Raw genomic sequence first — 26,319 nt, 5'->3', positions numbered from 1 at the left:
AATCTGTGAAGATTCTACTCCTTTACATTTTTTAGTTTGACAGAATTGGCACGTAATAGACATTTTTGTACATTTCTGACTTCCCGGTCTATAGTAGCCAAAGACACCATCTGTCTGCCCAGCATTACGGGCATGTTCCTGGCTTCTTCGGAGAGGTCACTAGCCCGGGGAGCTCCCCTCTCACCTTCCATCTCGCCCATTCCTGCTGGCTTCTCCCCTTCTCCACAGCCCAGAGAATTCTTTTGACATGCTTAGTAACTTGAGCTTTGACAAAGCCAACAGCATACCACTGCCACTACCTGGCAACTTTGGACCAGCCACTTGGTTTTTCAGGCCCCACTTCTATGTTTATAAAATGAGGGGATTGATCTGGGCAATGTCTCAGATTTCTCGGGGCCCTTACATTCTGTATGACAAGGATTTCCATTTTGGACTGAGGTTGGGTGGGGGCTGTGAAGCCTTGGAGTCTATTACAGTTCCATTAAGTGGCACAGGGTGTATGCATGGGCCTGAAGCTGTTGGGCTTCGACAGGTAAATACTCGACTCTTGGGCGGCAGCTCGAGCATGTTTCCACTTGCCTTATAGCCTGAGAGCTCCCCACGTACTTCACACCCACCAGAGGCAGTGCTCACCTTGCCTGGAGCTGAGGCAGGCTAATCCATGGAGCCCAGTGGGGAAGGTCTGCTTACCTCCCTGTCTTGGAATTTACCTCTATGAGAGATCTGAGAGCAGGGATGTTTGGGTTTGTTTGCTAAAATGATAAATCTACCAGTACCTGTGAAATGCATGAGTGACGAACCCAGGGAAATCCCTTTCAAGACATTTCTGAAGGATTCAGGGCTGAAAACTTGTTAATATGGAATATTTTTAAGGAAAAGATGAAAAATTCTGACCACGTTGAATTAATCCCAAAACTCCTTCAGGGGAACTCTCATGGCTGTCATTCCTTCTAGAGCTGTCTTCTTCCTGAGAGTTATCCACATTTCCCTAACCTGGCCTGGCCTATGGATTTCCACACAGAGGAATCCCCATCACGCTGGCCTCATCTCTTGCTGTACCAAGTGGGAGAACGTCAGTCTATTTCTGTGAATACAGTGGAGAGAAAAAAAAGCAAACAAAAGCAAAAAAAGGAATTTGAGTTATGGCTGGGTTTTAAAAGTAATGAACCCACTGCTCCAGAAAGGATGGTAATAAAGGAGGTGATTAAAAAATAATCAATGTTTACTTCCTGCGAAGATAAAAGAGGAGCAAGTGATGAGAAAATCCTTGAAAAATACTGTCCTTTCGCACCCAACACAATGGTGCATACAACATAAAATCGGACCAATCTTTGGAGCCAGTAAGAAGATAGACCCTGCATTGGCTCAATCTAGAAAGTATTGGAGGGGGCATGTCAAAACCAGTATTAAAAATCAAAGAGTACACCCTGAGAAGTTCGTTCAAGTTATCTATCTCCAAGTTGACCACACATCATGGTTTGCCCAGGAAATTCCCAGTTTATGCCTGATGTCCCAGTGTAATTATTAACAATATCCCATTCACTCTTAAGAGTGTGCCAGTTTGGATGATAAACTATGTGGCTGTCCTCTCTATTACCCTGGCCTACAGATTTTTGTTTGTTTGGTTTTTTCCAATACTCCCAGCCAATTCTGTGTGCCTCTCCCAAGCTGACCTTCCTCAAGCACCACTTTTACCACGTCACTCCACTGCTTTACAGTTGCCTGCAGGGTGAAGTCCTGATCCTTAGAAGGACGTTCGACCCCTACACAGCCATCCCTCGGATATTTACTGACTGCCTACTGTTTGCGCGATGCTGTGTACTCTACAGGTCCACGCATCCTTCTAGGACTCCGTCTTGCCAACTGCCTTAGAGGAGCCCACGGTGCCCTCCACTTCTCCTGCTTCTTCCAATCCTGCTCGTCCCTCAAGGCTGAGCTCAGATGACATCTCGCCCCTACCATGTGTGCCTGTGCTGCTCGTTTCCTCTGCCCCGTCACTTGCTTCTTACCTTTTACTCATCCCTCCACCTCCCACACACAGATTTGCTATTATAAAAATTGTGTCTTTTCATCAGGTTATAACCTAAGCTGCTGTTAAGGAAAGACCCCAAATATGGATTAAGTAAGATGAAGTTTCTTTCCTTCTGATGGTCACGGTCTAGAGGTAAGTGGTCTAGAGTGGGCGGGGTGGCTTTGCCATTCGCAACATGTGACTTCCAGGATGGCTGCAACTCTTGGCCATTCCTAACAATAGGAAAGGGACAGGGGAGAATGCAGGGCCTCATCTTCAATGAGATTGTTCACAGTTTTACGCTTCACTCCTACTCACGGCCTGTTGCCCTTAGCTTAGTCACACAGCCATAACTAGCTGCAAAGGAGGCTGGCAGATGTATGTTTTTAACCCAGGGGCCATATGCCGGCTACAACTCAGGGGCTCTGTTACTGAGAGAAAGAAGGGGATACTGAGGGGCAATGAGCAGTTTCTGCTACAGTACTCATTTAGAATTTGTCTCTCCGTTGTAAACCTGAAACTAATATAATGTTATAAGTCAATTATACCCCAATAAAAAAATGGAACAAAATAAAATAAAACTTTTCTCTGCAGCTAAAATCTGAGAGTCTCAACCACAGAAATCTTTCTCCTTCTTTTCATAGAAACAGAGCCTGTACAAAGTATCACACATAGCTTGTGCTCAAAAAATATTTTATTGAGCGATGCTGCTATTCATTCATTTCTACATCATACATGTGAAAAAGTAGACATTTAATTCTTATTTAAATTTAACTAGATTTTGCATTGCCTTAATGTTTATACTGATTTAGGTCAGTCACTGGATCCGCTTTGGCACAATGCATTAAAATAGGAGCGCGTGCCTTGACTCAACTTTGGTTTTCTTCCTACTTAAAGAAGGTAGACTTAATTCCTACTCTGAGAGTGAGCATGGCATGTATGTCTTTCCTCAACACTTCTGATATCACCATCTTTTTTATCCAGTCTGGCCACTATTTTCCAGGTTCATGATAGAGCCTTCACATATTCTGAACAGAAAGAAGGATTGCTAGGTCGTAAAAGAGATTAAGAAGTATTTCCTATTCTTAAAAAACAGGGAGGTCTGGGACAAGATGGGCATCAATATCAGGTTTTAACTGCGGTCATCATATGCCTGACACAATGAAAATATGGGAGCATTAGTCTTTGGCACAAAGCCAAGCCAATGTTTCTAGGCACAAGCAAGCCTTACTTCAATGTGACATTCTAAGCTAAACTTGGAAAAATGCTGATATCAGAGCTCTCTTAGAGACTGATGTTAGAGGCTCCGTTTCATGCTTTGCCTTGTTCTGTGGTCTACGTCAAAGAACTGAGGTTAAGATCTGGTTGGGGCATCCAGTGCTCTAGGAAGAGAATGGAGGATTAGTACCAGATGTCTCCTTGACCTGGGTAGAGGGACCAGTGGGCAGTTTCAGGAGTTAAGTCAGCTTTAGCAGTTGAAGCTAGTTGCGTTGGAGGTCAGCATTAGGGCAGAATCCAAAGAAAAGAAAATATCCCCACCTCCTCCCAGGCATCCTTTGTACCCAGAAGTTATTCAGAATTTTACCTTCCGAGAGCTAATTCCTGTTGACCTACAGGAACAGTCCTGGGCCATCCCCTTGGACCCTCAGAGCTCCTGGCACCTAGGAGCCCTTGCTGTCATGACTAATGGTAATTTAAGACTATCTGGTTGTGTTTGCGTTTTCACTGTGTGCAGGTGTGTGAATGTGTATTTGGGGGCGTGTACAGTCCCCGACTAGTTCAGCAGGGACATGAGCTCTGTACACCTGTCTGTCTTTGGATTCTTCCTTAGGGATCCTGCATCTACAACCAAAGTAGGATTTTGACAGAGACTCTAGCTCAGATCTAGGTGATTTCTTCGGACGTTTCGCTTTCTGATTCTTGTTCTAAAATGATAACTGAAATTTTAAACTACCGTTGTTTCCCATTAAAATCTCTGTAAAGATTATTGAACTCTGTGATTGTTACTGACTTGAAATAATTAATTAAATCAAAATGAGCCCTTATTAAATTTCCTGTATTTTCTCTTGTAAAGATTATTTATTCAAATTGGGATCTCTAACTATTTATTGTTAGGATATGAAACTTGTAATTATGACTCTTGAAAAAAAGAAGGACTAAAACCAGGAAGAACGAGAAAAAATTATTACATGGCAGAATTTGATTCTAAATAAAGAATTTCCCTGGGGCCGGCCCAGTGGCATAGCGTTTAAGTTCATGGGCTCCGCTTCGGTGGCCCGGGGTTTGTGTGTTCGGATCCTGGGCATGGACCATGGCACCACTTGTCAAGCCATGCTGTGGCGGCGTCCCATGTAAAGTAGAGGAAGATGGGCACAGATGTTAGCCCAGGGCTGGTCTTCCTCAGCGAAAAGAGGATTGGCATCAGATGTTAGCTCAGGGCTGACCTTCCTCACCCCCCCCCCCAAAAAAAAAAAAAAAAAGGATTGCCCTCTTTAGGTTAAATGTTCAGGTATGTGTTAAGGAAGACTCCCAGAAGACCACATGATTGACTGTCTGCTGCCCCGACTCTAGCCTGACTTCCCTGAAGCCTGGGACTCAGTGTCATTTATCCTTTAACTCCCAGGACTCCCCCCAGGGGCTAGGCCAGCCCTGGTGGGCAGTGTTTATACACAAACACAGATTTTGGCTCCCCTTACTAAGACTTGTTAGCAATAGATTTTTTGTCATGTATACATGTTAATTTATTAATATTATTCCTATTTTCTTAAACAATCACAATCATCACCTACATAATTATTGAGGTGATCTGTTATAAGAGCAGGTTGACTTTTCTTTTTTTTCCAGAGAGTATTGTGAGATTTCAGTGTGTCAGTGGTTCTCATGAATGAGAACAGGGCATGATTCCTCATCTGTTTCTGATTCTTGTGGGTCTTAGAAGGCCAGGCAGGGTCCCATCTGTAAAAATGGAGACCCTTGTGAAAATGCCTCAAGGGCTCGCTTTTAAGGTGTCTCCGGGAGGTCTCAGCTATTGATGAGCCAATCAAAATCTCCCGGTCTTGTTGGACATCTGTTTATCCTCAGACGGGCTTATTCTTGTTCTCCCGACGTCAGCCATGGGGAAGCCGGCAGCTCCTCGTGAGGGACAGGAAGAGCACTGAACAAGAGGAAGGTGCTGTGTTTCGGGAGCGGCACTTGCCCCACGCTCCTCATTGCCTCACGTTCGCTGTGCTGCATGTGCCTCTGGGTCACAGGTGCCCCTGGGCAACACCTAGCTCATAGACCAATCGAATAGATGTTTAATAAAAGGCTTAAAATAAAACCTTTCTCCCCCTGGTTTAAAAGGAATGCACATTCAATGTCGGACAATACAAAAAAAGACAAAGAAGAGAATAGCTAGTAATAAATCTCACCACCCAGAGATAATCAATCTTATGTTTGTGTATTTCTATTCAATTTTTCCATAAACATATTTCCATAAAATTTAGTTCATGCTGTGTGTTTTTACCCTACTTTATAGCATAACATAAATGTTTTCCTTTACCAAAAAAACTAATTCTAATGGCTGAATAACATTTCCCTGTGTGGATATAACATGATTTCCTTAGGTTATCAAACCTAGGGTACATGCATCACTATATATGAGTATATAGATTATATATTATGGTATATGAGATTATTTTAGCTGGCATACAAATAAATATTTTTATTCTAATAGCTATGTATTTATGTTAATATTTATCAGAGTAAAATATATAACTACTATATATTCCTATTATGTCATGGATATTATTGCTTAGAATGAGGCTAAATTAAAAGAAGGGCAATTGGTTTAAAGTAGATTTAAAGAAAAGTGTTAAATGAGAAAAAGTACAAGTTGATTTTGAGTATAGAAAAATTGTGAATGCCTGAAGTCTGGGAAGCAATGTTCTTAATGATTTTCCTTTTGTTGGACTGTTAGGTAGTTTCCAAAGTTTGGCTCAATGTGCAATGTTAGAATGAACAGCTCTGTACATAGTTCTTTGTTTATATGTGTGATTATTTCTTTAGGATGGATTCCTAGAAGTCGGATTCTAAGGTAAAAAGTCAATGTTATGAATAGTAGCCCTGGTTCAGGCTCCACAACAGTGAAATCCTAGAAAAATAATTTTGCTTCTTAGTTTTCCAGTGCTTTTATCAATGAAAGATAAAAGAATCAAATTCCTAATGCAGATCAATTGAACAGCTCCCTAGAGATCTTTGATCTCTCCAAGTTCCACCTCAAGTCTGCATCCGATGGTGGTATTTCTGACGGGTGCACCTGAAAGCCCCTGACAGAGGTGACAACGACTGTGAATCACACATCCCACCCCCACCCCTCCACCCCGCCCATGCCATCAGAAGAGCTGGAGTGGGGAGCTCAGGTCACTGGGGAGCCACCCCACGGCCCTCTCAAGGGGCGTTCTTATTCAGCAGCTTAGCCTGTATCCAGCTAGTATCCTGCAGTAGCTACAGTTTGGCACACAGATATGCTCACTAGCAGTAGATTGTGCGTAAGACTTCCCACGTGGCCTTTGAAGCACTATTTTTCACAAGTGGTCATCAGCACAATTCTAGACGAGGGAATTTTAGTGGCTATGGGACTGGGAAGGGAAGGCAGTTGTTCATGTCTGGTATTATCAAGGGAAAGTTTGTGTCTGCCAATCCTCAAAATCAAGTTTATTATTTGGGTGAATCACAGGGGCAGGTGGAGGTTCATTTAGTTCTCTTTCCTCTGTTCATCTCCTGAAAGAGAAGCAAAGAAGTCAACGTCAGGCAAACAGAGCAGAAACTTCCATACTGTTGGAAACCAGCCCTACAATGGATCGTGCTTTCTGTTTTTTACTCTCTGGTTTCATGACTTTATTTACAAGTTCAGGGACTCTGATAATCAGAAGAGCCAACTGATAGGTGGTAATAGCAAGATTCTGGGATAATTGACCTGGGCTGAGGAAGAGGCTTGGTGCAATAGCCTTGGCCATCCTCTGTGCTTCCTCACTCAGCCTGGAGCCTCCCTCTGAGGTGGTCGCTCCCCTGCATTTCCTCTTGCTTTCTCTCCAGGCGTGGGCATAGGCTCCCACTCTATGCAGTGTCACAGCCTTGGACTGGGGACAAGTGGCAGCACAACTATTCCTAGCAGAGAGGGACCAAGTTCCAAGGTGGGAGAGAATGGTTATTTGCTACTCTTATTTACAATTTTAATGATATTAATAATTCATCATTGTAATAATTTAATGAATTGTTACTGTTCTATACAATCACTATTTCTTAGGAAAAGGAAAGGTTTATTTTGCTTGCAGAAAATGATAACATTACTTAAAGATCTTTTTTGGAAAAGTTGATAGATTTCTATTTTATCTGCAATCGGTCCACTCGAACTTCCTTATCCTGCTAGGTCTCTTTCCACAGAGATGGAATGAACCTCTAGCTGTATATGAATTCTGTTTACTTTGTGTATATTGCAAACTTTGTAAAATACAACAAGATAAGAAATACCAGGAGGAAAAAGAGTCGACTGAACACACAATTGGAAGTCAGAAGACAGGCTCAAGTCCTCCTACGCAGGACCATGACAAGGTCCAATGTAAAATGCATCTAATGCTGTCCTTATAGGTTGTCAAAGGATCCAACCCAATCACATACCAAGAATGAAATAAGCTGTCAATGCCATGTGACGTGAATTACTCCTACTGTGCTGGGCTTGGCCTTTGCCCCTCTCGCTGCTCCACACCCCGTGTGACAGCAATTCTCAAGACAGTGGGGAGCGCGCTCTTGTAATTAGGAAAGGTTTTGTCTCACTGCTTTGCTCTCTTTTTAGCTACAATTTTTGGTATGTTTTGCAATTAACATTAAAAGAGTATACGAGCTTTTCACATTTCTCAAAAGTAGATTATTTTGCAAAAATGTTGTAAAGCACTACTCTAAGAAAGAGTTCCTTCTCCGGCTTCAGCATCTGTGGAGCCCCCCAATGTTGTTTATAAAAATGTGTAGCTGGATGTAAGTTTTTCTGGAGAAAGGGTCCATAACCTTAGATTCTCAAAGGATTCTTGACCTTCAGAAGATTAAGAATCACTCAATTTCAAGTTTCAGCTGAGCGCTCTAACAACAATCCAAATTCACACACTCGGCTATAGATGGGTCTGAGCTCACTGATTAGATTCCTAGTCACTTTGGGGCATTGATGGGGTGGGGGTGGGGGAGATCCAGGGAAGGAGATGTCTTTCTATGGGAAGAGATGTTCTCCCCTCCCCTGCCCCCTTAGGAAGAGGACTGATGTTTCAAATAGGATAGGAAGGAGTCGCTTAGGAAAATGAGGCAAACCTGAGCATAGGAACACTAGGTTAGGAGTCCAGGGATGTGCGCAGAGGGCATTCCCTCTTTGTGAAGGGTGGATAACTTGTGAGACACAAGGAAAGTCCAAGTTCACTAGAAATGCACCACTTTCCTGCCTACAGTATAATTCTCTTTTGAAATTGTCCTATTCTAAGAGTAGAGATATTTGCATACACCATACCAGTACTGGGGAGACCTGCAAAGGAGGGGGTTCATTCTGACTCATCTCCTCCAGCAGATGAGGGGACACGTAATATTTGAGGAACTACACTCTAAGTTTCTAAGTCAGGACAGGTGGGTCACTGGAGGCCCACCAGAGTGAAGTGGACATTAGGGAAATGACTCCATGCTGGGGACTCTCCAGAAAGACAGATGCAGGAGATAGCAGAACCACTGCTTCTCACAGCTCTGAGTGGTGTCATTGCTCCCAGGGAGAAGGAGGGATGCATCTGGATTATGCTTGTAAATCCCTTCCTGAAGACGAAGACGTTTTTATCCCTAGAAAACTCCTCTTGTTTGCTGTGGTTGAGATGGCACACCAGGTGTCTGGCTGGTAGGAATATTGCTGTTTTGACCCAGTGCCAGGAGAAGCTCTAGGGGCAGGGACGAGAGAGGATGTGGGAGGGAACATTACTGCAGCTGAGGGCAGGGAAGGGAGAAAAAGGAGAGAAGGTGTTAGGGATTTTGTCCCCAGGAGGAAATGTCCTGAACTTAAATGACTCCTTTCCCATTACTGTGAGGCCTGTGTGATGAAAGTCTTGGTGAGTTTGGGTTGAGGTGTGAGGCTGCTTCACTTCACTCTGAGTCAGAAAAGACTTTCTGAAAAAGTAGACCCGAGATGTCCACAGACAGAGAGGAACGACCTTTGAACATCAGGGTGTAGGGACATAAATCGTTGATGGTTGCGGGAGGAAAACCAATGGCTTGTTCATTAAGTGATAGCATAGAAGTAGATTTTTTAAACAAAAAATAGAGAGAGAGAGAGAGTGATCAGAGACTGTTTTCAGGAGGGTGGCAGGAAAAGTGGCTGGCTGTCCTTGGAGTAGGGAGGAAGGGAGAGAACAGGAGGGTTCAGGAAAAGATGCCACCACAACCCCTACCTTACCCCAGCACCTCCTGGGTCACCCCGAAGAAGGAAGGGGATGAGAGGGAAAGGCGAAACAAAAGGCAGATGAGACTTAAAATGCAAAACCAAGTCAACCAGTACAGCCTACAGATGTAAAGGCAGCCTGTTTTTTATCTTCAGCCTTTTTGACTGGACATTCTCTTCACTTCTTTGCCTGGCTCTCCTTCTGAGACACTACATGTCCTACATCCCAGTCAAGAGAATATCCGTTATTTTTCCTCACCCTCTGTCCGCTACAGTCAGCATTGGCACCCGCATCTCACTGAGGCTATTCTCGACAGGGTCACGGTGACGCCAGATCGTTAGAGCCAGTGGTGTGTGGCATCTCCACTCTTACCTTCCTCCACTTTCCTGACACCGTTTAACGTTCTCTTTCTGGAAACACTCTGTCTTCTGTTCCTCTCTCTTTCTTCTCATTTTCTGACTTCTCATTTTTCTTTAGCCTTCTTTTTCCTTCTCCTGACCCTTAAGTATTAAAGTTTATCAGGGATTTGCCTTAGGCTTTCCTTCCTTCCTTGCTACCCTCTCTTTAGGCAATCTCAGGTGCTTTCATCACTTCAGTTATCATCAATTTTTCAATAACTGCAAAACTTATGTCTTTATATTTTGAACTCCAAATCCACTTGGAGATCTCCTTGGCATTTCCATCTGAACATGTCTAAAACTGGATTCATGATTTTTCCCCCAAACTTACACTTCCTACAATAGTCTCCTCCTCAGTTGATGGCACCCCTAGGCTCCTAGCTCCTCATGTTAGAAACTTCTAGTCATTTCTTCTGATTCATAGTCAGACGCATTTTCCATTGTGCTACTGGCCCTCTCAAGTCATTTATGACACCTCCTTTTCCTAGACCTTCATCGCCAATCAGTTCCCAAGTTCCACCATTTCTATCTTCAAACACTTATCTTAAATATTCCAATTGCTTCTCTCTTAGCTATCATCATGAGACAAACCCCATCATCTCTCATTTTGAATGTTCACTCATATCCCCTATTATCATGCTAAGCCACTTGCCCTTAGGATGAAGTTTAAAATCCTTCCTATGGCCTCAGAGTCTCTCTTTGATCTGTATCTCATTGCCACTCTCTTCCCTCTCTGGGAGCTAGGAATCCAGTGATCCTGGGCTTCCTTCAGTTCCCTGAACATGAGCATATACAAAGGTAAATTGACAGAAGCCTCAGATGAGAGGCATAAGTTAGCTACCTTGAAAAATGTGGGGAAATTGAAGGCTACCAGGCTTAGGAAGGAGTAGTGTCAAAGTCTTTTCCCTTACAAGTCTTTGTCTATCTAAGGGGATTCAACAGCATGCTTGACCTCCAAGATAGTGGGGTGCAGGTGGATTAGATAGATAACTTCTCAAGGGTCTTTTTGGCCTATGATGATTCTCACTGTATATTTGGAATTTTTAAAAAAATTTAGATCTTTTTCCTAATTCACTAGCTCATACCACTTCCCGAATTACTCTTGAGACCTCACCATCACCATCACCTTCTTAGCATACTGGTAAGAATGACAAAGGCATGCCTCTTAATGGGCTGTGGTGTAAAGTCCTACCAGAAGTGTAAAAATCACAAGAGCGTGTCCTAAGTGATGTATATAAATACACTTGCTAATTATTACTGGAGGAGAGTGTGGCTAATACAGGAGCAGATGTTTTAAAAAACAAAAGGTCAAAGCATTGTCAGACTGTTAAAGCATTTATTTATGTAGTGAATTTGCATCTGGATTTCTTTGCCTCTACCTTTATCCCCATCTATTGCACACATGCAAGGAGAGGCTGTTGTCAAAAATGTTAACTCCCCAGCCACAGTAGATTCAATAGAAATGGTTAGAATGGGGCAAAATCTTCTGAGTATGATTGTTGTTTCAAATCTGAGGTGAATGGAAACCCTTGGACATTACAAATCATTGAAGTGAAATTGGTTATGTGTATAACAACTTGAAAATAAACACCTTTCCCCAGAATGGACCAACAAGTTGCAATGATTAATCTTGAGGTGCTGTTAGGTCTTTTGGGATAGCAATCCCAAGGTCTTTTTAAAAGCAAGTAGCAAAGACACATTTAAACGGTGCAGTCAATTTAGAAATCAGTTTGGCAGTTTCTTAAAATGTTAAAGATACATTTATCATATGACCTAGCAATTCTGCTCTTAGATAACTACCCAAGATAAATGAAAACATCCAAAACTTATGTCCACACAAAGACTTGTGCACAAATGTTTATAGCAGCATTGTGTATCATTGCCAAAAAAGTGGAAACAATCCAAATGTCCATCAACTGGTGAACTGATAAACAAACTGTGCTATATCACTCAAAGGAATGTTATTCATCCCTAAAAAGGAATGAAGTACTGATACATGCTACAACCTGGATGAATCACAAACATATTATGCTAAGTGAAAGAAGCCAATGACAAAAGACCACATAGTGTATGATTCCATTTTATGAAATTTCCAGAAGAGGCATCTACAGAGACAGAAAGTAAATTGGTGGTTGCTGGGCCTAGAATGGGAATAAGTGACTGCAAATGGGCACCAGGCTTCTTTTTTGGAGAATGAAAATGTTCTAAAATTAGATTGGAGTGATGGTTGCACAACTCTATAAATTTACTGAAAACCATTCAATTGTATGTTTGAGTCAATTTTATATACAGGTGTATACATTATACCTCAATAAAGCTTTCTTTTTTGTAAAAAAAGCTACATACTTCCTCTGTTCCCAACTATGTTACTAAACGTGCTTTTCCCCTTTCGTTCTGGCCCTCTTTTGTTCTACAGAGTCTGACTAGCAAAGAACATCCCCAGGCTATGTTCTTGCAGATACATTCAAACATTTGACTCTGGAGAAACCCCCTCAAATCAAATTTGTCTAGATAATATCACAGATATCACATAACCAGTTGGGGTTGTTTTAAAATGACTCTCAGAAGCATTAAAACCAAAAAATACTACGCAGAAGACCCTCTGGTAGCGAGTCCCCCAATTTGCCTTTAGGAATTTGCCTTTTGGTGAAACACCCATGTATCTGTAGGTATGGCAGGCACAGAACATTGAGGATGGCAACCAGGCAAGCAACTGAAAATCAACTCACCTGTCCACTGCTCCTTCTGGAAAAAAGAGCTTGACACTTTCCAAGGGGAAAAATATCATGTTTAACTGGTAACACGTAAAGAAGATATACCCTATAGACGACCCTGAGGCTAGTAAATAAGAATGAAATGGCTCCACACATACTAACATGGACGGAGAACCTCAGGAAGTCAAAAAAGCAAAGTGCTGAAAAACACATAAAAAATACATAGAAATGGCACAAACATGTACATGATGTACGTACATTTGTTTGTATTTACATGGGACACCCCAAGCTGCCAAGAGTAATTTCTTTTAGGGGTGGGGAGAGAATGGAATTGGTTGAGGAAGGGGAAAGGCAGGGTCTTTTGTTCATTTAGCTTGGGCACTTCTGGGTTAATTTTTAAAAATAATCATGTATTAATTTTGTAAATAAAAGAGTAAAGAAAAAGAGAGATGAAAGGTGTGACTGAGTTGTCTCTCTGCCTGTGTCCTGCCCTCTTTAAGTCCTCAAGAAATGGCACAGCTGTATGTTCCAGTTGGTGGGAGAGAGTGTGTAATCTAGACTTGCCTAAGGGCTTAGCACCATTTTTTGGAACACTGACCACACAGTAATGTGTCTGGTCTGTGCAGCTGCTCATTGGGCATTGAGAATTGATCAGACTGATCTGGTTAATGAAACACTTCATTGAGCATGCTGCCTATTGGATTATGAACATTTTCCATCCTCACTAAGACTGGATTTATACCTTGTGAAATAAGATGATAGTTTATCCTGGAAAGCTGTGCAATAGAAAAATCCACATGATGGGCTGAGCCTGATTGTTTTAAAAAGTGGATTTATTCCTTTTATCCTAAAAGGAGTTGTGCCCACAAGCACTAGTGGAGGAAAATTCCTGCCAGCCCTTCCATTTATAACTTCTCCCTCTTTTTAAATAAGCTACAGTTGTTTTAAGATTTCTTGCCCCAGGCAACAAGCTCTTTATAAACAACTCTTTATATTCTCCACAGGACGCTTCTTCCGTACGTATATCAAAAGAAAATTGCCTGATGGCCTCCTTAGTTTGTCTCTGTTCCAGGGTTCTCAGGGGGCCTAAGGTGGAGAGTCTAGGCTCATGGTGGAGACAAAATATTTTTCATCCTCAGAGGTCCTATTAGCTTGCAGCACGGGGTCAATAACCTACAGGCCCTGGGGCCGAAGCATGCTCCCAGCCGTTTTTTGTACAGCCCAAGAGTTAAGAATGGCTTTTACATTTTTAAATGTTGAAAAAGAGTCAAAAGAAGAAGAATATTTCATGACATGTGAAAATCATATGAAATTCAAATCTCAGTGTCTGTAAATAAAGTTTTATGGGAACATAGCCACACTGTTCTTTATGTATTTGTCTACAAGAGCAGAACTTCGTATTTGCAGTGGAGACTGTATGACCCACAAAGCTGAAATATTTACTATCTGCCCCTTTTTGGAAAATCTTGTTGACCCCTGGCTTAGTGAAATGATGTTGGCATCAGGCTCTTTGGTAGTGACAGCTTGGGAGGAGTCTGCGTTGAAGTTCTCATTTAAGATTCCAGTGAATGGGCAACTAATATGGGGAGTTACTCTCTAGCTATCTGGGAAGCGTAACAAGTCACTTCCCCTGGAATTAGCTGAGCTTACCCACGTGGAGTATTCAGAGTGGGAGAACGCTAGGCATAGCGGATTATGTGACAACATCATCCTTAAAGCATGGTATTGCACTGCATTCCTTCATTTCTGAGGCACTGTGCATTGCAATACCAGCCATTGATTTAATAATAGCTTTTCTAGAAAAAAAGAGAAACATCAGTTGCATAATACATGCTAATTTTGGAAATGCTAATGAGAAAATATGTTAATTGTTTTTAATTTGGTTGCCTCACCCCCTGGAATGAGAGCTTCTTGGGTGCTGGGACCGTGTGCTAAGCAGTTTTGCAACCTGAGGTGCTCACACAGACTTCTAGGATGTCAGGAAGCCTTAGAGCAGGGCTTGACGATCATTAGTGGTAGTGACATCAATTTGGTGGACCTACTTCTGGCATTTTAAAAATGAAATAGGACAGAACAGGACTAGCTAGATCAGAATAGAAAGACCAGAGTAAACGAGAAAGTAATACAAAAACCCAAAACATACGCGTCGCACAGAGTATGTTTCATTCCTCGATGCTCTTGTTTCAGTTAGGTACATGTGTGATGGTGATGGAAACATATTTCTTGCCATAGGTTGTAGTAAAACAAGTTTGCAAGCCCGTGCCCTCGTGGATGTGTTTGGGCTGTGCTCGGTGGTGTATTAGAAGAGCAGTCGTGATGCGTGATATGAGGTTGCACAGAAGCGTTGTGGCAGCGAGAGCTGGGGCTGGCCCGTGAGGACGGTCAGCCCACCGGCCAGCACTTCCCTGGCACCTGCCACGGGCTTTACTCCGGGCTGAGCACGGGGAAGGTTGTAAAGCAATAAATGATGTGATGCCCGTCCTCAAGAAGCTGACAGCCTACTGGGGAGCAAGAGTCATGCCCAAGAAGCAATAACAAAAGCTACGGGAGGTTTAGCACCCCGGAGAGTGGGAGGAGGAGATCACATCTGTGGTTAGAGGTGGAAAACAGGCGTACCTGAGAAAGGATGCAGGAATGATTTTTGCAGGACTTTGATTTGTTCAGCGCTAATCTTTATTCTTCAAGGTTCAACCAAAATGAGAATGCTTCCCTGCCAAGGCCACTCCACCCCAGCGATGAGCAGTGCTGCCTCTTCACCACTGCTTGTTTCCTCTCCTTTGCTCTCAGGGACCTCACGGGGCAGGATGGGTCTCCCGTATCCTCATGCGCCCGGAGCCTCCTGCCACGGCCCCTGGTGCAGAGATGCAATTCAATCAATTCTGATGATAAATTAATGAAGAAAGAAATTTGGTGAGTAATTATTCAGTGATCTTCCAACTGTATGAATGATAAGCTTTAAAACATCCATTGGGTCTGAGAAGAGAAATTGGCTCAATCTAAGCCTCGGGGATCTGGGGCCACTATGAATAATTTCCTGTTCCAGGTGCTTTCAGAGTGAAACAGATTCCTAGGAAAGGTTGTAAGATTCCTTGAACCACATCATGGAGGCCCATGGAAGCATGATGGTCTAAGTATAATTAGCACAAAAGAGGTTGACAAACATTTGCTTAGAAAAAAATCTTAGAATATCTCTCTCTCTAAGAGTTTATGATTTTATGCCAACTAAGATTTTGAATTTTATTAAGATTGTTTTAATTCCAATCCAAGTGTCTGGCACTGTGTTTAGTGATGCATCTTGCTCATCTCTGTGTCATTTGAACCACCTAGCAGAGGGACCAGCACCTTATAGGTGCTCAATGGACCTTTGTTTGAATCCAGTTGGTTTAATTTCATTCCATTTTCTAGCAACTGAATGTAGATCTGAGTTTTGTTTTTTAAAGTGATTACTTTTTTCTGCAAATAGGATTAATTGGCATGAGTCAGCAACTACTTAAACTCTTACTAAGAAGATACATAAAAAATGAGGGATATCCTTTCTTCTACAAAAGAACATTTATTAAAGCCAGAGTTGCAGTGACTTAGATGTAGAAAGACTCACGTGGCCCACATCCTAGATTATTTTCAAAGAAGAAAATGTTGCCCCTGCCAAGAGCAAGATGAGTTGACAAAAACTTGGCCTTCTGAATGGAAAAGAGCCCTGCAGGCCTGGATTTATGGCACTGGTAGCATCACTTTCTCAGGCAAAGTGGCTTACTGCCCTGATCAGAGTGAAGGAGGTGGCAGTGAAAAATCATCTTCCACCTGAGCGGTGTATTACAACTCTAGATCTGAATCAGTGAGCCCCAGGACTCAATGTTTCCCTTTCCAGACATGGTGATGGCTTCAAAGAGCTGAAGTTGCTGGTGATGACTGGCTTAGTCAATTCAGGCTACTATAACAAAATACCAGAGGCTGGGTAGCTTATAAACAACAGAGATTTATTTCTTACAGTTCTGGAGAATGGAAGTCCAAGATCAGGGTGCCAGCATGGTTGGGTTCTGATGAGGACCCTCTTCCAGGTCACAGACTTCTTGTTTCCTCACATGGTGGAAGGGACTAGGCAGCTCTCTAGGATCTTGTTCATAAGGACACCAATACCATTCACGGTGGCTCCACCCCCATGACCTAGTCACCTCCCAAAGGTCCCACCTCCTAATATCATCACACTGGGTGTTAGAAATTCAACATATGGGTTTGGAGGGGACAGAAACATGCAGACCATAGCAATGACAATGATGATGATGATAGAGGCACCTTCTAGATATTGCAGGGGTTTGCAGTTCTGGAAGCATTTTTATACGATTACTTTGTGCCTCATACCTCCTTTGCTAGCATGGGCTGGACCACTATTACTAAAACCCATTTAAGAGATGAAAAAACTGACAGAGAGGTTAGGAGAACAATTCAAGGTCAGACAGCCAGTGTTTGAGAAGCTGGATCTACACATTCCCATGCCCTGCCCTGCACCCCACGTCTCTGCAGCATTCTTTGACCCTCTTACTTCCCCTCTGCTGATGGACCAGTCTCACCTGGGTGTAATCTAGGTGTGAGATCGTTGGTGGAAGACACAGCAGAGGTCAGGTCTGTTTAGCTCTTCCCTCATCTTTATTTGCAAAAGTAATGCACCTTTACTGTTAAAAAATAAAGAAAAAAAGAAAACATATAAAATAAAAAGTGAAAGTTTCCCCATTCCCACATCTGAGCTCCTTGTTTGACCCCCTTTCTGAGCCATTAAGAGAGCCAAGGAACCCTTCATAGATATTCTGAAGTTCCAGCAGAGGGAGGGGAAGGAGCCAGCCATTGAGCCTGAGAAGCCGCAGTCAGTGAAGCAGGGGCGAACCAGAATGGCGAGCGTTCCGGAAGGATCCAGAGTGGACGATGCGGGGGCTGCTGACTACTACAAACAGTTCGGTGGGTTTGCCTTCTATGCGTTTGTTTTGTATTTACAAACACACATGGGTACTCTATGTAAATACACCATACCTTGTTTATATATGTTATTTTTGCACACATTGTCTTTGTTAGGATGCTTTGGGCTGCTAGTAAAACAACACCCAGACTCAGTGACTCTTCAACAGTCAGGAAAATGTATCCCCTCACACAAGCTAAATTCACTCTGTGTGAACTCAGCAGCTCCACAGTGTCAGTGAGGACACAGACTGCTCCACGTTTCAGCCCCTCCCTCTGTGTATGCGAGTTTTTACTTGGCCTGTTCATCACCTGCCAGCAGTGGCCACTGCATTTCCAGCCGTCACTTCAGGCGGTCCAGAGCCATTTAGTGGAAGAAGAGAGACAGTCTTCTTCCCGTTTCTCTTTATCAGAGGAAAACACCTTTCTCAGAAGTCTCCTAGCAGCCTTCTCAGGTTTCAGTGGCCTCAACTTGGTCATTAACCCGGTCTTAATCCAGTCACTGGTGTTAGTGTGATATCCTGGATTCTTCAGGATATATCTCTCAGTACACGGAGGCAGTGCTAGGGAGAAGGAGGCTACTGGGTAGGCAAACAACAGTTGGCTCCCGCGTTACAAAGCGAGGCCATATACAATGTCTGCTTCCCGCTTTTTAAATGTAACAATATATCAGGTATTTTTCCACGTTAGTACAAATAATCTACTTTATGCTTTTCAGAAGATTTAAACATTCCATAATATGGATGTATTGTAATTTATTTAAGATATCCCCTATTGATGGAGAGCTATATTTTTTCTAATCTTTCACTGTTAGAGCCCTTGAATAACTGGATATAAAACTGTTACTTGTGAGGTAGATTCTCAGACTCTAGATAAATTCCTAGGTTCCTAGGCTCTTGATCCCTAGATTTCTAATTGCTAGGGTCGATGGTCTGCAACGCCTAAATTATGATGACACCTGTCCTGAAGGCACCTGGACACAATTGAAGAGCTTGTTGTCTGCTTTCCTGCTCTTTCGAGAAATAACTCAGCTCTCAATGGATCTAAAACTCATTTTCTTACATCTCTTTGGTTTAAAATTCAGCACTGTTTTCTCACCTACACCAAATGATTTTTTTGAGTCCCAATGGGCACTGACTAGGTTAAATTATGTTGAAAGCAATTGATTTCCCCCCAAAAAACTCTGCCACGCTATGTTCTGAAGTGTGAAACAGTGCTGTTTGTTGGGGCTTGTGTCAGATAACCAAAGACTGTTCTTCCTGATTTCTTTTCCTTCCTTCCTTCCTTTCCTTCTTTCCTTCTTTCTTTCCTTCCTTCCCTCCTTCCTTCCTTCCTTCCTTCCTTCCTTCCTTCCTTCCTTCCTTTCTTTCTTTCTTTCTTTCTTTTCTTTCTTTCTTGCCTTCTTTGTTTCTTTTCTCTTTCTCTCTCTCTCTCCTTTCCTCATACTTACTTTTGCCTGCTTCCTATTACTGGGAAAATATGAATTCCCTTTCTAACTTCTACATTTAACATTTCACCTCATAAGATTGCCCTGACTATGTCCTTTTTAAATTAATGCAACCAAATAAACAAACCTCAAGGAAACATGTATATACATGCACACACACATTCAGAGACACACATTCACGTGCATGCCGAGAGACCCTGTTGAGATAGATTAACCCCTAAATAGGAAATTCAGACCTCAGAGATCTGTCATGATTTTATCTTAGATAGCTAGAGAGGTTACAAACAACCCTCAAGTTAAAATGCCTTTCTTATGTGGGTAAAGTTAATATTAACTTTGCTTAAAAGGAACAAGGGTCTGTTTTTTTGTGAGTGGTGTTTTCCCATTGTACCTCCACAGACCTGCTCTTAGAGGACCTTATGTGGCATCATGCGTATTCATTTGTAGAATAGTGAAATGTTTATGTTCCACGGCCCCATTGTAAGATCAGTCAGGCCCTGCTAGTGGATGTCTGAACATCCTCTGCAGGTGGTCCCTGTGTGTCACTTCCAGAAGACAAGCTTTCATTCTCAGAAAACAGGCTTCACCGAAGGCCCACACAGTGCCCCAACCAGGTCGAGCCCAGTCACTGATGGCATTGTCACACATCTCGGCCCTGAAATGACCACCTTTTATTCCTTCAGCCAGCAGAGGTGTCTTGAAATAAACCCTTAACCTCTCTGAATCAAGGAACTCCTTTGTCAAAGAAAGGGATTGGTCTAAATGGGCTCTAGGTTTCTTTCAACTCTCCGCATTCTATTATTCTGAACTTCATGCTCCATTATAATCCGTGTGACTGTAACATAGAGTTGGCATAAACCCATGCATATGTTATTGGCTAGGAGAAAAGAAGCATTTCTGGGTGTGTGTAATCATGGGCTTTTCTTTTGAAAGTTGAGAGGTATGTAGGCTCTCTCAGGTACAGCACAACAAGAAAACCCACAGGCAGAAAGCTATTTCTTAAGAGAAGTGTTAAAAGATGTGGTGTTATTCAGTAAAGAATAATCTGCTGAGGACAATGTGTTGTTCTTATTCTCCTGTAATTTATCTTTCGACAGGCCAACCGGAGAATAAACAATAAAATATGAGCTTGCAAATGTCAGAGCTTTGATTCCAGTGGGGCAGTTTTCAGGCCCTCTTTGAGTGGGAGACGTTGTCAAGCCCAAGAATATTTGAGAATCTCACTGATATTTCTTGATCCCAGAACACAGAGCTTCATGCTGAGTCTACGAGAGACTAGAGGAGCCCACGCCCCCTGGGGAAGAACTTCTCTTTGGTTTTTGAAACCAGAAGTAGAGATAGGAGGCTGCTGAAGTCAAACCGAATGAACAAGCCATCTAGACCAGCAAGGAACCCAAAGTGTTCGACTTTGGTTGATGCGTGTTGTATGGTATCTTCCTTGGGCCGCCTGTTTGAGTTGGCTCTTTACTTGGTCCCGGATGGAGGATCACCTTTTAAACTGCTTTCTTCAGACCCCTGTGTTTCCTCTGCACTGGGGAATAAGAAGAATCCAGGTGTGATCTTGGCCTTGCTTGGCGGCAACTTCAGGTGTCTGCGTGACTCTGCTGACTGTCTGAGACCAAGACTCACTTCCTCTTGCCACCCAGCTTAGTTTGGAGCTTCTCCAGACTTCTCGGTGCATCTCCAGAGCATTATGCAAGGGGTTGTGTAGGGGCATCACAACACTGCTTATTTGTGGCCTCTCTGTAGAAACCTTTTGTGTAAAAATTCCTGTTTGTCAAACCGATAAATGGAGAGGTGATCATTCACCTCGCCAGAGGCCTTTCCCCCTTTAGGAAGCGTTCTCTGTCTGTTGAAATAGGAGCTCCTGTCCCTATTTCTTCCCGGCTCTGCCCCCTTCCTATCTCGACCGGTTTGGGCCATTTTCTGGTCTCTGATTTTCCTTTAGTGGTAGCTGCCTTCTCCAGTCTTGCGGGCTGAAAGGCAGGGGGCTCTGCTCTGTCCCGGGGAGCTAGGAATGCAGTATAAGGGAAGTCATCCTTCTCCGGTGAGACTTTCCAGAAGAGAAACATTAGAGGCCCGGAGAGCAAAAGGCACGACAGAGAGGCGAATGACTTGATGGAAAGAGCACTGGGCTAGACATGAGTAGACCTGGAAAGGAATCTCATTCTGCCACCAATTCTCTGTGTGACTTCAGGCCAATGAGGTCCCCTTTCTGGGCCTTCAGTTTCCTCATCTGTAAAATGAATAGCATTTTCTGAATGATTTCTAAATTTACTCCCATCACAAATGCACTGTGATTCTTTAGCCAGAGAGATACAGATGGGATTTGAGGTGTGGAAGGCAGAGTAGAAACTGGCATTTGAAACAGGAATCTTTGGGCCATTGCTGTTTGGAGATCTAGCAGAAGGGAAGACAGATGTGTCTGGAAACAGAACGTCAATTAAAGGTGGACTCTATTTGATTTATTAAGTTTCTTTTATGTCCATCTCCTTCTTTACTTGACTGTGAGGTCTTTGAGGGCAGGAATTTAGCCTGGCTTGTTCACTGCTATATCCAGACCACCTGCCCTGGCCTGGCATGTAAGATGCCTTCAATAAATAGTTATTGAATGAATGAAACTACTGTGGTTGCATTGCTCATGCTGTCAGAGGCAGACTGAAAATTTCCTGTATCCCAGGGTCCCCTGCAGCCTATCTGATAACATATCCCCCTGATCATCCACATACAATCTCTGTCTCATGACAGCTGACCCTCGTTTCCACTCTCTGTGTCCCCTGATCGTTACCACTTCTATGGTTTTGCTGATTCTGTTGCACTTGCCTGAAACACCCTCTTGCAATAAGTAATGCAATTCTTCAAGACTACTCTGAGCTCCTCCTCCTCCCCCATGAAGCCCTCCTTCATTGCTGGAACCTGGTTGAACTTATCGTTAGTAACACCCAGGTTAGCCTTGCTTATTTCTTGCATCCAGCCAGGGTAGACTTGTTAGCATCCCCCTGCATGCCTGGTAATGTCAAGGTTTTCAGCCACGGTCTACACACAGAGTAGAAGCAACAGAGGATGGTGGTTCAAAGCTTAGCACTTTGAGTTAGAGGATGTGGGTTGCAATACTTTCTACCCATGTCACCTGGCGGAAACCATTCTGTCTCTCTATGCCTGACTTCCTCACCTGTAAATGGGACTAAAGCAGCGCTCATCTGGGGCATTGTTGCAAGGATCAAATGAGGTGTTTCTAAGAAGGATTTATGAGCCTGCCCTTAGTAACAATCCCTGAAAGTGTGTATCATTGCTGAAGCTCAGCAGATAAATATGACATTTTATTACATCCTTATTCACAGCATCAGGTCACCACCTCAGCAGTTTTTACTGCATCAAAATAGCATTTGATCTGGCAAAGAATGTATCATGTTATCATCTTAGAAAGACAAGTTTATGGGGTCAGATGATGGCATCAGGTTTCAGGTTTGTAGATTTGTCAACGGGGTAGAAAGAAGGAGGGAAGAAGGGAGATAGGAGAGAACGAACTGAATTCTACTTCCCCTAGGGCGATCTCTCCTTTTTCCCCCCCTATAGTTCTCAATAAGGCATTCCATGACGTTTTCTATAATAAAAATTCATAAGAATTCCATATTTTCCACAAATTATTGGAAACTTAAAAACTTAGATGGGAGTTTGCTATTTTAGCATTAGACACAAAACTCGCATGTTGGTGCTTTGGTGTCTGGAGATAGTAACAGGGGTGGATTTCCTAGTTGCTGGGATGAGGAAATAGAAAAAGATCTGGTGGCCTCACTGGTCCTGCTCCTTTCTCTCAAAAGATCCTTAATGGCTGCTGGCTCCATAACAGTTGTGCTACAGGTTTGTTAGGATTTGGAGGAACAGAGAGGGATTTACGAACAGACAATAGTCAGACTTTAGGGAACTGTGTGCAGGGTGCTATCTTTACAGAGCTCATAACATGACCCTACAATGTTAGAAGTGTTGGATCCTGGAAGAGGAACCCAGACATGTAACTTCCCTTCTGTCTTAAAAATCAGCTCCAGGAGAGGGTGACTAGAAGATATCAAAGTATGAGCTGACTTCTGTTCTACTCCAGGTGGTGCTGTTCTGAACACACTCCCTCACTCATATTCTGCCTCACTTTATTTTAGAGTTGTTCATTTCCTCTTCTGGAATGTTCTTTTTCAACCCCTGCAATCCATAGAGAAGAAATAGATGAAAACTGAAACGGTTCTCCTGTGTTCTCCTTGCTCTGCTTACTGGAGAACTGGGCTTGGGCCCTGGGTTGGAGGCTTGGCTTTTCGATGGTAGCCTGACAGCTCAGTGCTGCAGCCGCTGCTCTCTCCTGATACATCTACCCAGGGCGGTTCTCAGAGGGATCCCCACCCCACACGGTGAGGTCCTCCTCCACAGGAAAACCGAGGAGCAGAACTGGTTTGCTTTTAAGATGGCTAAACATATTCAGTCATCAAGCTATTTCCCAAACCAATACTACTGCTACTTCCAAATAGCCTGCCGCCTGAAACCATTTCAACACAAAGTCCTTTAAGATAGTGTCAGAGAGAGAGAGCGAGCCAGTGAGAGGCCAAGAAGAATAAAAGCTAAGCCTGATGCCAGTGGGGTGAGTGAGGGGATGGGGTGTTTGGTTGGCTTGTTGGTTTTAAATATCTCCTGTATTTGATAGCAATCATTGTTCTTTAAGTGAGGGGTAAATTGCGTCTTGTCTTCGACATGCTCAGCGGCTCTCTAAGTTAACTGTTTGAGAAGCACTCCACAGCAGCGAGTCATAACACGTCCCAGAAGCTGCAGGTGAGCCTGGCTGGTACTGTTCTTAGCAATATTTGCTAAGTTCCATCCATTAGAATGTTTTTAGACAATGGGAGACATGTCATCACCATTCGACACGATAATCCTGAGTTTACAGAATTTCTTTACAGTGTGGGACAGGTTTTTAATTTTGCCATTACTGACCCTCAGATCAGGGGTGGAGCAAACAAGAACTGAGCAGAGAAGCCCCCCTCCTGCTTGTGGCCTGCACGCCTGCTTCAGCCCCCAGGCCCCATCTGCACCACCCAGCCTTCCGTGGGAGCCTGGTGACTGCTACCAGTCCCTGTGTTGCTTCTCAGCTGCCCTACATGTCTCATGTCCATCGATCCGTCTTACCAGCCCAGCTCAGTCAGGGCTTTGCCGAGCGTTCCACTACTGGACTGTTTTGATAAAACTGAAATTTATCTTAATGGCCAACATCATCTTTTTCCTTAGCTTAAAGTCCGTAGGAAATAGCTATGTGAATGACGGTGTATAGGAGGGAGGGTACTACTATATCTATCTATTCATTAGTATCCATGAATATAAATATTTTTTCTCCTTCCTGTACATAGCTGTATACAAGCTTGATATTCATTTATTAACAATGTAGCATTTCGAAAGAGATAATTGATTTATGTACCTCAAATCTATTTAAATGAATTATAAGTTATAATTCTTGACAGTTGCAATCAACATCAAAAGCAAAATGTCTTAATTTTTCAATTTAAATTATAAAATGCTATTTTTTACACAGTGAAAAGTCACCAAGGGTAATAGTTAAAGTTTTGATCCATTATTAGTTTGACCCATGTTTGTATTAATTAGGAACTTCACAGGTATTGTTAATAAAGATATTTTAAATAAACATTTAGAACAATTTTTGTTTTATGATCCTCCATGGTATCTGTTTAAGAGTTCAAACAAAAAGAATTGGCAAATAATTAATAAGCTACAGAGTTGCACTGGATAAAAGTGTAAAACTATTGAGTGATTTTAATGATATTTCAAACAAGATAGTAAGTGATAATGTAAATTAATAAATAATTTTTAAGTTAAAAAAATCAGGAGGACTTTAGTTAACTGAGCCACATTGAGAGCCACCAATATATTCTCTGTGCTCTATCGGTGTTTAAAAAATTCTATTTATGATTAGCTTACTTTGGGGGTTGGGATTACAAAGGTAAGGTAGCTCTCAGTCCACATTTGAACATTTTTGTACAGAATACTATTATCACTTTTCCCCGTAAGAAGAGTAGAAGCTAACTCGTGCTGTGTTTAGGTGAGACATTGACTCCTTTATTACATAATAGACGATCATTCATGGCTCGGGGATGGCCAGCACAACTTGCTAAAGAAATGTTCTGCTTGTGATTTCTACTTCTGATCAAAAGTTGTCCTGTAATGTTTAGACCCTCCACTCTTCTGACGGGGTCTTAGCTGGAAACTCTGTGGCCTGTTGCAAGGTCAGGCCCTCACGTCTGACGCCGTGTTCTCAGGGCGATGGCGCAAGCACTGATGGCTGAGAGCAGAAAGTGGGAGCCCCAACTGGACTGACAGGGAGATGCTGAGGTTGGTGTTGCATCCATCCTGCTAGAATGAGGCCTGAAACCAGTCTTACTTGTCAATCTGGCCTCAGGACAGGAACCATGGGGAAACTCACAGCTCAGTCAAGACCACTGCCAGGCATCTGCTGTCGGCCACATCCGTCCTGAAGGCCACCAGGCCTGAGGGATGAACATGGAGTCATAGCCCCTGACGTCCTTCAAAACCACCAAATTCAGTAGGCCTTTTCTTCCATTGTCAGACCTGCTTTGTGGGCCAGGGAGAACTGAATGTGACTGTAAACCATGCAAGCTGACTCAGAATTCAACTCTGCTTGTTATTCTACTCAGAGTGGGCATTACTGTTAGTCAAAGGATGATAAAAATACTTTGGAAGACTCACTTCCAGCACAGCAAAATGAGGCTGTTGATGAATCCTTTGCCCCCTAAACAGCTATTGTGTTGAACAAAACTATCAAAACAATCATTTTAGTAGTCTAGAAATTGATCAAGTCCCCCTCCCAGCCTGCCAGAGAGGTTGTTCAAACCTGGTGGGGCAGGCACTGCTGGAGGGGGTTGCTTGATTCTGAGTATTGTCAATGAAAGTGGTAGTCTCAGGAGAAGCAAGGCAAGCAATGGGCTGGGGGACTAGCTGGGTATTTAATGTGGAATTCCAAGAGACGAAACAGCCATAGTGGGCTTAATAAGCTCTCCACATATCCAGGTTTGACCAAAGGCTGTGCACATGGGCAGAGGAGACCAGAGTGGCCTAAGGCCACCCACACATCCCTGTTCAATAGAGCCTGGGTGCACACATGTAGGAGAAAGAAGAGGGCTCTGCAGAAAGAAAAAGCTGGGAAATCTTGCAGATGGCCTGAACTTTGAATGTGCTCCCCAACTCACACACCCAAGCATCAGCATAGAATGGAAGCCATACTAGTTGAGGTGAATCATCATAAATACTAATCAGTCTTCCTCTGATCACGAAGCTATGCAGACACATGGGCAAC

The 26,319-nt window shown here is 43.0% G+C and overlaps 1 long non-coding RNA gene across 1 annotated transcript in view; it reads left to right on the top strand.

The window, feature by feature from the left end:
• The window catches only part of LOC147915349 (uncharacterized), a 211,251-nt gene that overhangs the window by 161,336 nt on the left and 23,596 nt on the right, over positions 1 to 26,319 (top strand). Inside the window, exon 4 of the long non-coding RNA XR_015553881.1 lies at positions 2,076 to 2,164. This is a non-coding gene — a long non-coding RNA (uncharacterized LOC147915349). The remainder of the gene's footprint in view (positions 1 to 2,075; positions 2,165 to 26,319) is intronic.

The sequence above is a fragment of the Ceratotherium simum genome, chromosome 13 (genome assembly GCF_057802395.1).
Source record: "Ceratotherium simum simum isolate JZ-2026a chromosome 13, ASM5780239v1, whole genome shotgun sequence".
In the NCBI taxonomy this organism is placed as follows: Eukaryota; Metazoa; Chordata; class Mammalia; order Perissodactyla; family Rhinocerotidae; genus Ceratotherium; species Ceratotherium simum.
The sequence above is the reverse complement of the archived record's forward strand: the minus strand, read 5'-3'. Positions and strand labels throughout refer to the sequence as shown.